Source organism: Adiantum capillus-veneris, chromosome 9 (genome assembly GCF_014529385.1).
Source record: "Adiantum capillus-veneris isolate H3 chromosome 9, ASM1452938v2, whole genome shotgun sequence".
NCBI classification, from domain to species: Eukaryota; Viridiplantae; Streptophyta; class Polypodiopsida; order Polypodiales; family Pteridaceae; genus Adiantum; species Adiantum capillus-veneris.
Genome location: NC_140939.1, coordinates 65,407,855 through 65,419,121, shown reverse-complemented (window position 1 = coordinate 65,419,121; position 11,267 = coordinate 65,407,855).

Below are 11,267 nucleotides of genomic sequence, written 5' to 3'. Positions count from 1 at the left end.
GTTCTTCTCAACATGCAGGCAAAGTTTGGATGGAGTGACACTAGCGTCACAACGCTTTTCAGGTGATCTATTACAATTAGTTTACTTTAATAGAACTCTAAATGTATAATGATCTGATAGATTTTTACACGACTGTATCATATTTTTATGTTGTGTAGATTGTTGAAAGAGCACATTCTACCAGCTGACAATGTGATGCCAGATTCCCGAGATGAAGCAAGAAAGATTTTGCGAAACTTGGGGATGGATTACAATTCTATCCACGCTTGTCCTAATGACTGCATTCTTTTCAGAGGGGAATACACAGACATGGAGAAGTGTCCGAAATGTGATTCCGAAAGATATCGAGTAGATCTCCACGGGACAAAAATTCCACAAAAGGTTTTGCGACATTTTCCTTTGCTTCCTCGCATCAAGCATTTCTTCGAATGTAAGTCCATGGCCGCCCTAGCATCATGGCATGAGGAGAATAAATCTTCGGATGGTGTGCTACGAACTCCTGCAGATTGCGCAGCCTGGAAACATATAGATGGAACATGGTCGGATTTTGCCAGGGAAGCTCGAAATTTGCGCTTAGGCCTGGCTATGGATGGCGTAAATCCATTTGGTCAAAGATCAACATCTTACAGTGTATGGCCCGTTGTCATCGTCAACTACAACATTCCCCCGTGGTTGACTACGAAGAAGGGGCACCTATGGCTAAGCTTGATTGTGCCAGGGCGATATAAAGTGGGGAATATGGATGTGTATCTTCGTCCACTATTGGAAGAGCTACAACAATTGTGGATTGGCATAGAGGTGGTGGATATGAGCCGACACACAGGACGACGGAATGCTTTGATCAGAGGTATTCTAATGTGGACCATGCATGACTATCCCGGGCTAACAGAATGCTCAGGTGATCTATTGACACTCCTCTCTCAGACACTGTAAATCTTGTTTTTCCCCATAGTTGATCTATTATCATGTGTATACATGCAGGGCTTCAAACAAGCGGATACAGAGCATGTGTCACATGTGGACCTAGACTGAATGCACGTAGGGCACCCTCACTGAAGAAGCAAATCTACGAAGGTCATCAAGCGTATCTTTCGGAGAATCATGTGTTACGCGACGACTTTTTGGGAAGAGAGCCACCAAGGATGTCTGCACAAGCATGGTTAGAGCAGAAGGAGATGTGCGATGACGGATTGCCTCCAGGGATGAAGAGACTATCTCTATGGTACGAGTTACCATACTGGCCCCGACTCGTGATCAATCACTTGCTCGATCCAATGCACATATTCAAGAATGTGGGTAATCTACTATGGGACCATTTGACCGGCAAGAAAGATACTTTGGGAGCCAGAGTTGACCTTAGAAATGTGGATCGTATGGAGCAATATTGGCCGCAAACAGCGTCTGATGGATCGATAAAACTTCCTAAAGCACCATGGATTTTCACAGGAGCCCAAGAACGCAAAGTAAAAGAGGCCATTCGATCTTTGCGGACCCCCACTGGCGTAATGCACTCGCTCCGAACGTGTTTTACTAAAGAAGGAAAGCTTACCGGTTTGAAGTCACACGATTGGCATAAAATGTGTCAGGTACGTTCATAGTGGACTTTAATATCATTGCATAAAATGTGGACTTTAATATCATTGCTGCACATACTTTACAGTTTATTTTACCGGTTGCCATTGAGGGATGTTTGTCTCTCGACATCCGTAACACAATCTACAAACTTGCAAAGCTGGTGCAATGGATCTCACAAAAGGAGATCGACGTAGACTCCATACCATTCGTCAAACTAAATGCTGCGGAGCTTGTGTGCATGTTTGAGAAACATTTTCCTACTACAATACTAACCATTCAGGTGCATCTTCTTATTCACATAGTTGATGAGGTGGAAATAGCTGGCACAGTTCATTCCAGATGGATGTTCTTCTTAGAGCGTTTCATGAAAACGCTTAAGGGATATGTGCGTCAAAAGGCACGTCCGGAGGGTAGCATGGCAGAAGGTTGGTTGGTATCAGAGTCCCTAGTGTACATTGGAGAGTGGCTAGACGGATTTGATAAATCCCGGGACACGCTATGGCGAACCATAGATGATGAGCGCATATCTGGGATTGTCATGTGCAATCTCGGTGTTGAGAAGAAGATGACGGAAGATCTAGAGGCTAAAATCAACCGATTTTGCATGCTTCACAATCCAGTGATGCAAAAGTGGATTTCACAATATGAGGATGCAAAGCAAGAGCGACAAAGGGCACGAATCGAGTGGAGACGGGGAAGACGACCACCGATGCACTATCCAGCGGTTCTGGAGAGCCTACCAACCTTCATGAGCTTAAGATGGTTGCACAACCAATTGAAAAGCGCACAACAATGCGGTGACGAAGTGACTGAAGAAGAGTGGGAGTACTCTCGGGGTTGCGCGACCAAGGTAAGTTTGCAATGTACGACTAGCAAGTGACTTTATTTATAAACGTTTGAACGGCCACTCATAATCTTTGTTCGTTGTAGTATAAGTCATACACAGCAGCATGGTGTAAAGGTCGACATTTTAGGGTGGAACGAATCGACAAAAAGCGTTTTACTCAAGATTGTGGAATCATGGCAAAATTTGAACAGTCTAGTCGACGACGTTCCTCTGATGCAGATCCCGTGGTGGCGGAACTCACTTACTTCGGCACGCTGCAAGAGATTTTGAGGATCGATTACAGAGGATTTTTTGTCGACTTTTTCGACGTGCAATGGTTCAAGATAATCATGGAGGGTCGAAACGCTACTGTGCGTAGAGGAGAGTCTGGTTTTCTTGAGGTGGATTCTACTAAGAAATGGACTGACCTAAGAGACACTTTCGTACTACCCGAGCATTGTGAACAAGTAAGTATATAAATAGTTAACATCCCCCTTTTACAAGTTATGTGGCTCTCATGTAAGTTATGTGGCTCTGGCAGGTAGTATTTCATCCTACAAAGTCTACATCAAACTGGTGGTACGTCATAGAGGTAGCCCCTCGTAGTGCAAGGACGTATGAAGGCTACCATGTGCCAATCACAACGACATCAATGGAGGAGATCAGAGAAGATGCTCAATCAGAAGCCGCTGCGGTGGTGCCAGACGAGCATCAAGATGCTACTACTCTATATGGGGTGCATGCAGAGGAGCTACAAAATGAAACAGAGGATATGTGTTTAAACGGAGAGCTCTATATAGATATAGGAAGTTATGCTGAGTTATGCGAGGATGAGAGAGAGATCTCTTAAAGCCACAAATATTGTATTTGAACAATTTTGCTCCGTGCTGTAAAAGCTCTAGCTCTCTAAGTAGCTTCCATGGTGTGTAACGCTCTTTTCTACTCGCGCTCACATCTTTTGATTGAAAATTCTGAGTTTTCGACTTGCCTCTTCTATCACTCGATTCATTGCGTCATTGTATTTATATGCGTCATTACGTCATTGTATTTAATGGTCTTTGCGTCATTGTCTACTCTATTCATTCAATAAGGAGTTTAAATATTCGTGTGTTTAATGCAGGTATGGATGATGAGGAGTTTCTTTCTTCTTTGTCACCGCAGCAGAGACAGTGGTACGTGGAGTGTCATCGCTCTGGCGCATCATCGCGCGTTCCTACACCATCCGCATCTCCCTCTCTTTCGGAGCATTCGGCGCGCTCCGAAGCTTCGGCGTCGACGAGACGAGCGTCACACTCGTCTAGACACCGACGCTCTAGTGGTGGCGGTGGCGGTTGTTGTGGGGATTCCGCCACCGATGCCTCCACACCGCCTCGTGTTCGACGAGGCTCTTTACCCTCCCCTTCTTTGCCCGCCCCCACACCAGCCACAGCATCGCCGTCTACGCCAGGTTTTGTACGGCTGACTGTTCCTAGAAGCTACACACCTCTACCTACTCCGCCAGGAGCCACCCCACTCGACACTCCTCGCTTCGGCGCCCAGACGCCGATGGAGACACCTGACGTCCGTACCCCCATCGACACGCCGCTAGAGACCCCTGCCGGGACACCCAGGTTCACGCGTCACCGGCCAGAGGGCTTGCCTTACTCCGTCGACATCAGCGGCGGCATCATCATGGATGATGACGGCAAGAAGGTGATCTCGCGCATGCGTGGTCTTTGCTCTCAGCTGTTTAGACACTATATACTAAACAAATGGAGTGAAGTACCAAGTGATTTAAAAAACAGAGTCATCAGCATACTTCATGATGAGTTTCCCGTTCCAACACGGGATCAGCGCTTCAATGAAGACCTGATGAAGATTCGAATGCGCGAATACTGCAAACACAAGCGTTCCGAAGTGCAAAAAGCAATCAAGAATGGGTGGAATAGGCCAGATTGGCTGGCCAAAGAAGATTGGAAGAATGCGAAGAAAGCAGCGCGCGAGAATCCCGACAAGTGGAAGCAACAAAAGGATGCAGCCAGAGCGCGAGTAGAGGCAGGGAGCTCGCACCACTTGGGGAGCGGTGGATGGGCATCATTTGAGGCCGATTTTGTAAGTCTTTTCACATTGCTCTTTATGCATGTTCGATAGTTTAGGGTTTATGAGTTTTTTAGTTCTAACATAATGAAATCTTTGTATGTTTTGACAGTGGTCGATGACAGGACGTGATCCCACACCGTACGAGCGCAAGTACGCAGGCAGGAAGGGCTTAAACGCCCTGATGGACATTCTCAGTTCTCGCGGCGGCATGGTTAGTATTAGGGTTTACTCTTTTTTATTTTTTGTATTGTTTTATAAATGTCGTTATATGTTTATATTTACTGAAAACTGTCTTATTGTCTTTTTTTGCAGAATCCGACAGATACGCCGCTTGGACGCGATGAGACGTCTGATTAGACGACGTCAGTTTAGCCGTAGCTAGATAGCATTAGTTTAGGGTTTCTCATAGCTTATGTATCATGAGACGGATTTTATACGTCTTTTTGAACCATGTATATTATTACATTTGTCACCGCAATTCCTTTTGCCAATCAATTCTTTATGCCTATGATGTTGTACAATTGTCATTATTACATTTGCCAATCAATTCAGTTTGTCTATGATGTGTACAATTGTCAATTTTGCAAACAATGCGTCTTGTGGGTGACTATTTTGGGTCTATTATTTACCTTTGCACTTTTTTTAAAAAGTGAATCAAGTACAATATGGTTGATGGGTGGCAGGGCATTCAATGCCCTGCCACCAAAAAAATATTCTCTCAGGCGTCGCTATAAGCGTCGCTATTTATGGCTCTGTAGCGTCGCTATATGCGTCGCTATACTCTTCTGTGAGAGCGTCGCTATCTGCGTCGCTATAGGCGTCGCTATGAGCGTCGCTATAGGCGTCGCTATGAGCGTCGCTATATAGCGACGCTCATAGCGACGCCTATAGCGACGCAGATAGCGACGCTCTCGTAGCGACGCTTTTAGCGACGGTTATAGCGACGCCGGGGGTTATAAAAACCCAGTGTATTTCCGTCGCTAAGAGCGTCACAAGAGCACACAACCTCTTGTAGTATTTTTTGAATGTGAAAGACAGTGGACATAAACATTCCCATTTTGCATTCATTTCTAGTCTTTCAAGCTCTTTGAGCACAACTTTATTAATCTTGATTGAATTGGCAGGAATTGGATTCAGAATGTGCAAGTTTATGGGGAATTAGGGAAAGTTTGGACTCAATTTTGGGCCTTGTAAGAAATGCCATGTCAACATAGAGAGAGATAATAGAAAGTCTCTATTTTCGTTGTCCATATTTGTTTTCCAAATATCCTAAAACCACACATATTGCAGGGTACGTTTAATAAAAAAATTTAAAATGTGTTCATTTAATGATAACCACGACGGCTCAAAATTGAATGCCAAATATCTCAATCTTCTGCTTTTTTCAAAACTAAGACCTACCACGAATGTCTTTTGTCCACCCCTTTCAAGTTTCCGTCATTCTCGCCTGCTTTTGGCCTCTCCTCGTTCTACTAATCGTTTTGATGTTGCCATTGTCTCCTCGTAGAAGTTCTACCAGGAATCAAAGAGACGTGTATCATTTTCATATAGAGCTCCCACGAGAATATGAGCCTCTCAGCAAGAAAAACAAGCAACACACTATTTTTGAAGCTTCAAAAAAGAATTTCTTTTTGAATTTTAGGACATAAGGCAAGAAAAGTGTGGACCTTTGGGTCGATGGTAGAATGTATCCTAAGCATCCCATCACAAACTCAACTCCACATTTCAAGGACATAATTTCATTGTTGAACTATGTGGGAGATGGCCATAACGGTCTGTACGAGTATACCAAGCACTTGGCTGCACATAATGATATTTTGCATACACTTTGGAAAAAGAAAATCTTCGCTTGAAAGAAATTGTAGAGCACTGTGCTCAACAACTCAAAGGCAACAACGACATCATCACGAAGCTTACACAAAAACTTAGAGAAAAAGAAACTACGTTGGGTCCAAAACAACGAAAAAGAAGACTACTGGACATCGACCATCTAAAGGTTGGCTATGGGGGAATTAAGAAAAGAGCCCTGGCCATCAAGTAAGTTCATCTAATTCATATGCTCTTTGTCTTGTATCTTGCTCTTGACTTACTTGCCTAGATCATTGCTTCACCCCCAATAGGATGTCGAGTGCAACGCACCCACTTCATATGCTCCATACAACCTCATATTGAATCGAAAAAATGTTATTGGGCTATTGGACGACAAGTGCTATGGCAAAATCTTTGCCAAACAGCTTGACAATAATCTAAAAGAGAATCAGCTTCCTACACGGGATGTTTAGTCTATTTGGGATGAAGCTAGTATTTCAAATAAAGGATATTCTACAATTTTCACGTATGTAATGTTATGTGCATCTCTCTCACATTATAAGGGGACTCGGATTACTGAACTCTATCCTTTTCAGGAAGTTTCACCTGAAGCACACACTATTGCCAAACCCTTTCTCCATTCAGAAGAAAAGGCAGCAGGTCAACGAGGAGGTGTCAGGCCAAAGGCTAGAGGGCAGGGCCCGACCTAGGGGAGTTAAGGACTTAGGCCAAGAGCCGGATTGAAGGTGTGGATAGGGGATCCGTTTAGGGCAAAGGGCCATGGGCTCTTCTATAATAGGTTGGCTGGGAGGAGGATCCAGGGTTCAGTCTCCCCTCGGCCTTTCACTGGTATCATAGCTATGGAGGAGGGGGAAGGACTCTCTCTCTCTCTCTCTCTCTCTCTCTCTCTCTCTCTCTCTCTCTCTCTCTATCTATCTATCTATCTCAGCATGAAGCATGGCCTCCACCTCTTCGAATTCTTCTCTCTTTTCCAACTTCTTGAGGAACAGGACGTGCATGTCTCGCGTGATCATGCAACCATGGTGTGCAAGGAGGCTAAGCAGGCGGTCGGGTCGAGCAGAATTTTGTAGCGGCCATGTGCAGGCGCTCTTGGAGCGGGAGAGATTCAATTTTTGACCTGGTCGAAATCTTGCACAGGTGGGTTCAGCAGGGCCGTGGCTCCAAGGGGAGAGACTCTTGACCCTGTGACGTGTCAAAACGAGCAACACAGCACATGGTGTTGTTTCTTCTTCCTTGCGCTACTCTACAGCAGGCCACCGCCATCGTTTTACTTCTTCTTTTTACACTTGGGGGCCGCCCATGGTCACAGGGTGGCCAATTTTTAAGGTTCTAAGGGTGCATGCCCACCCCAGGCACACACCCAACAGTCACAGTATTAGCACACCCTGGCATGTGCACAGCTATGGATGCAGATAGGCCATAGGGCTACAAGGTGAAGTTTTTGAGAGATGCAGCATGCGAAATGTTCATAAAACAAATAGAGTCTGCCAAGGATAAGCTGGTTTACGAACCATGGGGGACTCGACCGGTACAGGTTTGAAATGTGTTTCATGCTTTTTTGGTTTTCTAGCTTTATGATAATTTCAAACCGTAGGTTGATTCTTTGTTGATAATTGATATGCTTTTCGTCAAGGATCTTGGTATAGCAGGCAAGGCATGCGACAAGCTGTTGCAAATTTGACTCTGTCGAGCCATGCAAGGCAAGGAAGGGGTCATTAAGAACCATCGACATGCAAAAGGTTGTCGATCTATCGGCTTCTAGATTCAAGGAAAGCAAGGTAAATAGTACGGTATCCTCAGTGGGTCGACAAGGTCCTCAATATGCAGATTTATTTAAAGCTTGTTACTAACCTCAGTGGGTCGACAAGGTCATCGATACATAGATTTATTGCAAGCTAACTTGCTTCTGAGTTTATTTTGCAGTAAACATTTTCATTAGTAAAAGCAAGCTTCAAGGCCATGACTCATGGTGGAAGGGGAGTTTGTTCCAAAGGATGTTTGTCAAGGACTGTTGGAATTAGGGTTGCAGAGAAACACACACAGCTTGGAGAAGACGAAGGAAGCTCAAGGCACACAATAGAGAGTGTGTTACTTAGTGTGCAATGGAAAGATAGATAGCCCTAGAGTGATGGGCGTATATACAACGCACGGGGGGAAAAACCTCCTAAAGAGGGAAAAAATGCCCCGACGGTCCTAGTGTGTTCACACACATCACTACCACATGTATATGGTAACAAATCCCCCATGAAGTGATGCGGTGAACGAGAGCTGGCACATGAGTAAAGGGAAGTGCCATGCCCTGAGGACAGGATCAGTCCACAAAGGGGAGTAAGCCCAAAGCTTTGCGGAAAGCTTCAAGCTTCTCGCGAGACAATGCCTTTGGGAAAAGATCTGCAAGGTTGTCCTGTGTTGGCACATAAGCCAAGTTGATCTCTCCTGCTGAGAGCCTCTCCCTGACATAGTGGTCATGCACCTCAATGTGCTTTGTGCGAGCATGAAAAACTGGATTCCTCGCAACTGCCAATGCACTCTGACTGTCAGTGTAGATAGTGTTGGCAGTGTCCTGTCCAACACCCAAATCAGCCATAAGGCGTCTTAGCCATACACACTCAACCGTAGCTGTGAAGACTGCCCTGTACTCAACCTCACAACTCGAAGTGGCCACAGTAGGTTGCTTCTTGCTCAACCATGATATACATGAACTGCCAAGCATGAAATAAAAACCACTTGTGGACACTCGCGTGTCAAAACAACCAGCCCAATCTGAGTCCGAAAAAGCGTGTAAGTCTGGCGGCAATGATCCTCCCTTGGGATAAAACAAGCCAAGATGTAAAGTGCCACTAAGGTAGCGGAAAATCCTCTTGACAGCCTGCCAATGCTTAGACCCTGGGCTATGTATAAATATGTTGACCCGTGAGACTGCAAACTGAATATCCGGCCTCGTGTTGCATACATAAATGAGGCAGCCAATAGCAGTTTGATAAAGAGTGACATCGGCAGGATCACCAGCATCATGTAGACTCAACTTCAAACCTGTTTCCATGGGAGTGGCAATAGGTTTGCAATCCTCAAGTCCAAACTTACATAGCAATGTCTCTATGTAACTTTTCTAACACAAGGCAATACCACCATCACACTGCTTAAACTGTATACCCAAATAATGATGCAACAACCCCAAATCGTTCATCTTGAAAGTAGCATTCAAATCAGCCTTAAATTCAGCAATATGTCTCTCATTTGGTCCAGTGATCAGCAAATCATCAACATAAAGAACCACAATGAGAAGTACATCACCCTCACGCTTTACATACAATGTGCTTTCTGTTGGACTGTTACGAAAGCCTTGTTTGACCAAATGAGTGTCAGCTTTCTCATACCAAGCACGAGGAGATTGCTTCAACCCATACAAAGCCTTGTTACATTTGCACACTTTGTCCTCTTGTCCTTTTATGACAAAACCGCGAGGCTGCGTTACATAAACTTCCTCAAATATGTCACCATTCAAGAAAGCAGTAACAATGTCTGATTGATGTACATCCCAACCAAAATGAGCTGGCAATGCACATAGAAAACGCACAGTAGTCATACGACAAGTGGGAGCAAAAGTCTCTTCATAATCTATGCCTTTTTGCTGTGCATAACCCTTTGCAACAAGTCGAGCCTTATGGCGATCGATCTCACCATCCGGCTTGCGTTTCAACTTGTAAACCCACTTCGTACCAATGGCCTTTTTGCCAGGAGGCAAGTCACATAAAGTCCACGTGTCATTCTCTATAAGTGCATCATATTGTGATTGCATGGCAGCCATCCAATTTTCTGAATTTTGTGCTTCATCAAAAGTCAGAGGCTCCTCAACATCATGTAAGCTAGACACGGCCAAAGCATAACAATCTGATGTATAAGATGCATGGCGAGAGCCTGAACGAGTACGACTAGACAAAGGTGCATCCAATTTACTGTCACGCAAAGTGTGCACCAGCCATTTTGGCATACCTCTAGCCTGCTCATTTTCAGCCCTTTCCTCATCAAGTACATCATGTACATCTGCATCAGTAATAGGTTGATCTAGAACATTTTCAGAAACCCCCATAGGCTGTACATTTGCCTCATTGGAACTTACATTTGTATTTCCACCACTGAAAAGAGGCAACAAAGTGTCATAAATGTCCTGTGAGCTTACATTACTGTCTCTAGTACATGACAACAAGGGCTGAACAGAATCTTCCACAAACACTACATCCCGTGAAACCAGAATACGTTTTGTTTGCGGATGATACAACCTGTAACCTTTGCCTTTAGCACTATAACCAACAAAAATACATTTGACAACCTTATCATCCAATTTTCTGCGCTGCACTTGTGGCACCAAAGCATATGCCAAACAGCCAAAAACACGCATGTGCTCAATAGAAGGCTTTCTATCATGCCATGCTTCATATGGAGTAATAGACTGCAAAGCTTTCCTAGGACACCTGTTAAGTACATAAGTGGCACACATAATGGCCTCAAGCCAAAAAGAATGCGGCAAAGCTTGACTTTTGACCATACATCGTGCCATTTCCGTCAGTGACCTGTTTTTCCTCTCAGCAACACCATTTTGCTGAGGTGTATAAGGCACTGTACATTGGTGTTTTATCCCAAGACTAGCCAGAAATGCATTAAATTCATGAGACATATACTCCCCCCCTCGATTGGAACGGAGGGTGCCCATAGTACATTTCGAGACATTTTCAGCCATAGCCAGAAATTGTTTGAAGCACATAAAAACTTCGGACTTCGCTTTAAGCAGAAATACCCATGCATGCCTGGAGTTATCATCTATGAAAGTCACGAAGTACAGGTAATTGCCCAAGGATGGAGTTTGCATGGGCCCACAAACATCATTATGCACAAGTTGCAACCTGCATGTGGCCCGAACTGAACCATCCTTTGGAAATTTAGAACGCCGCATCTTACC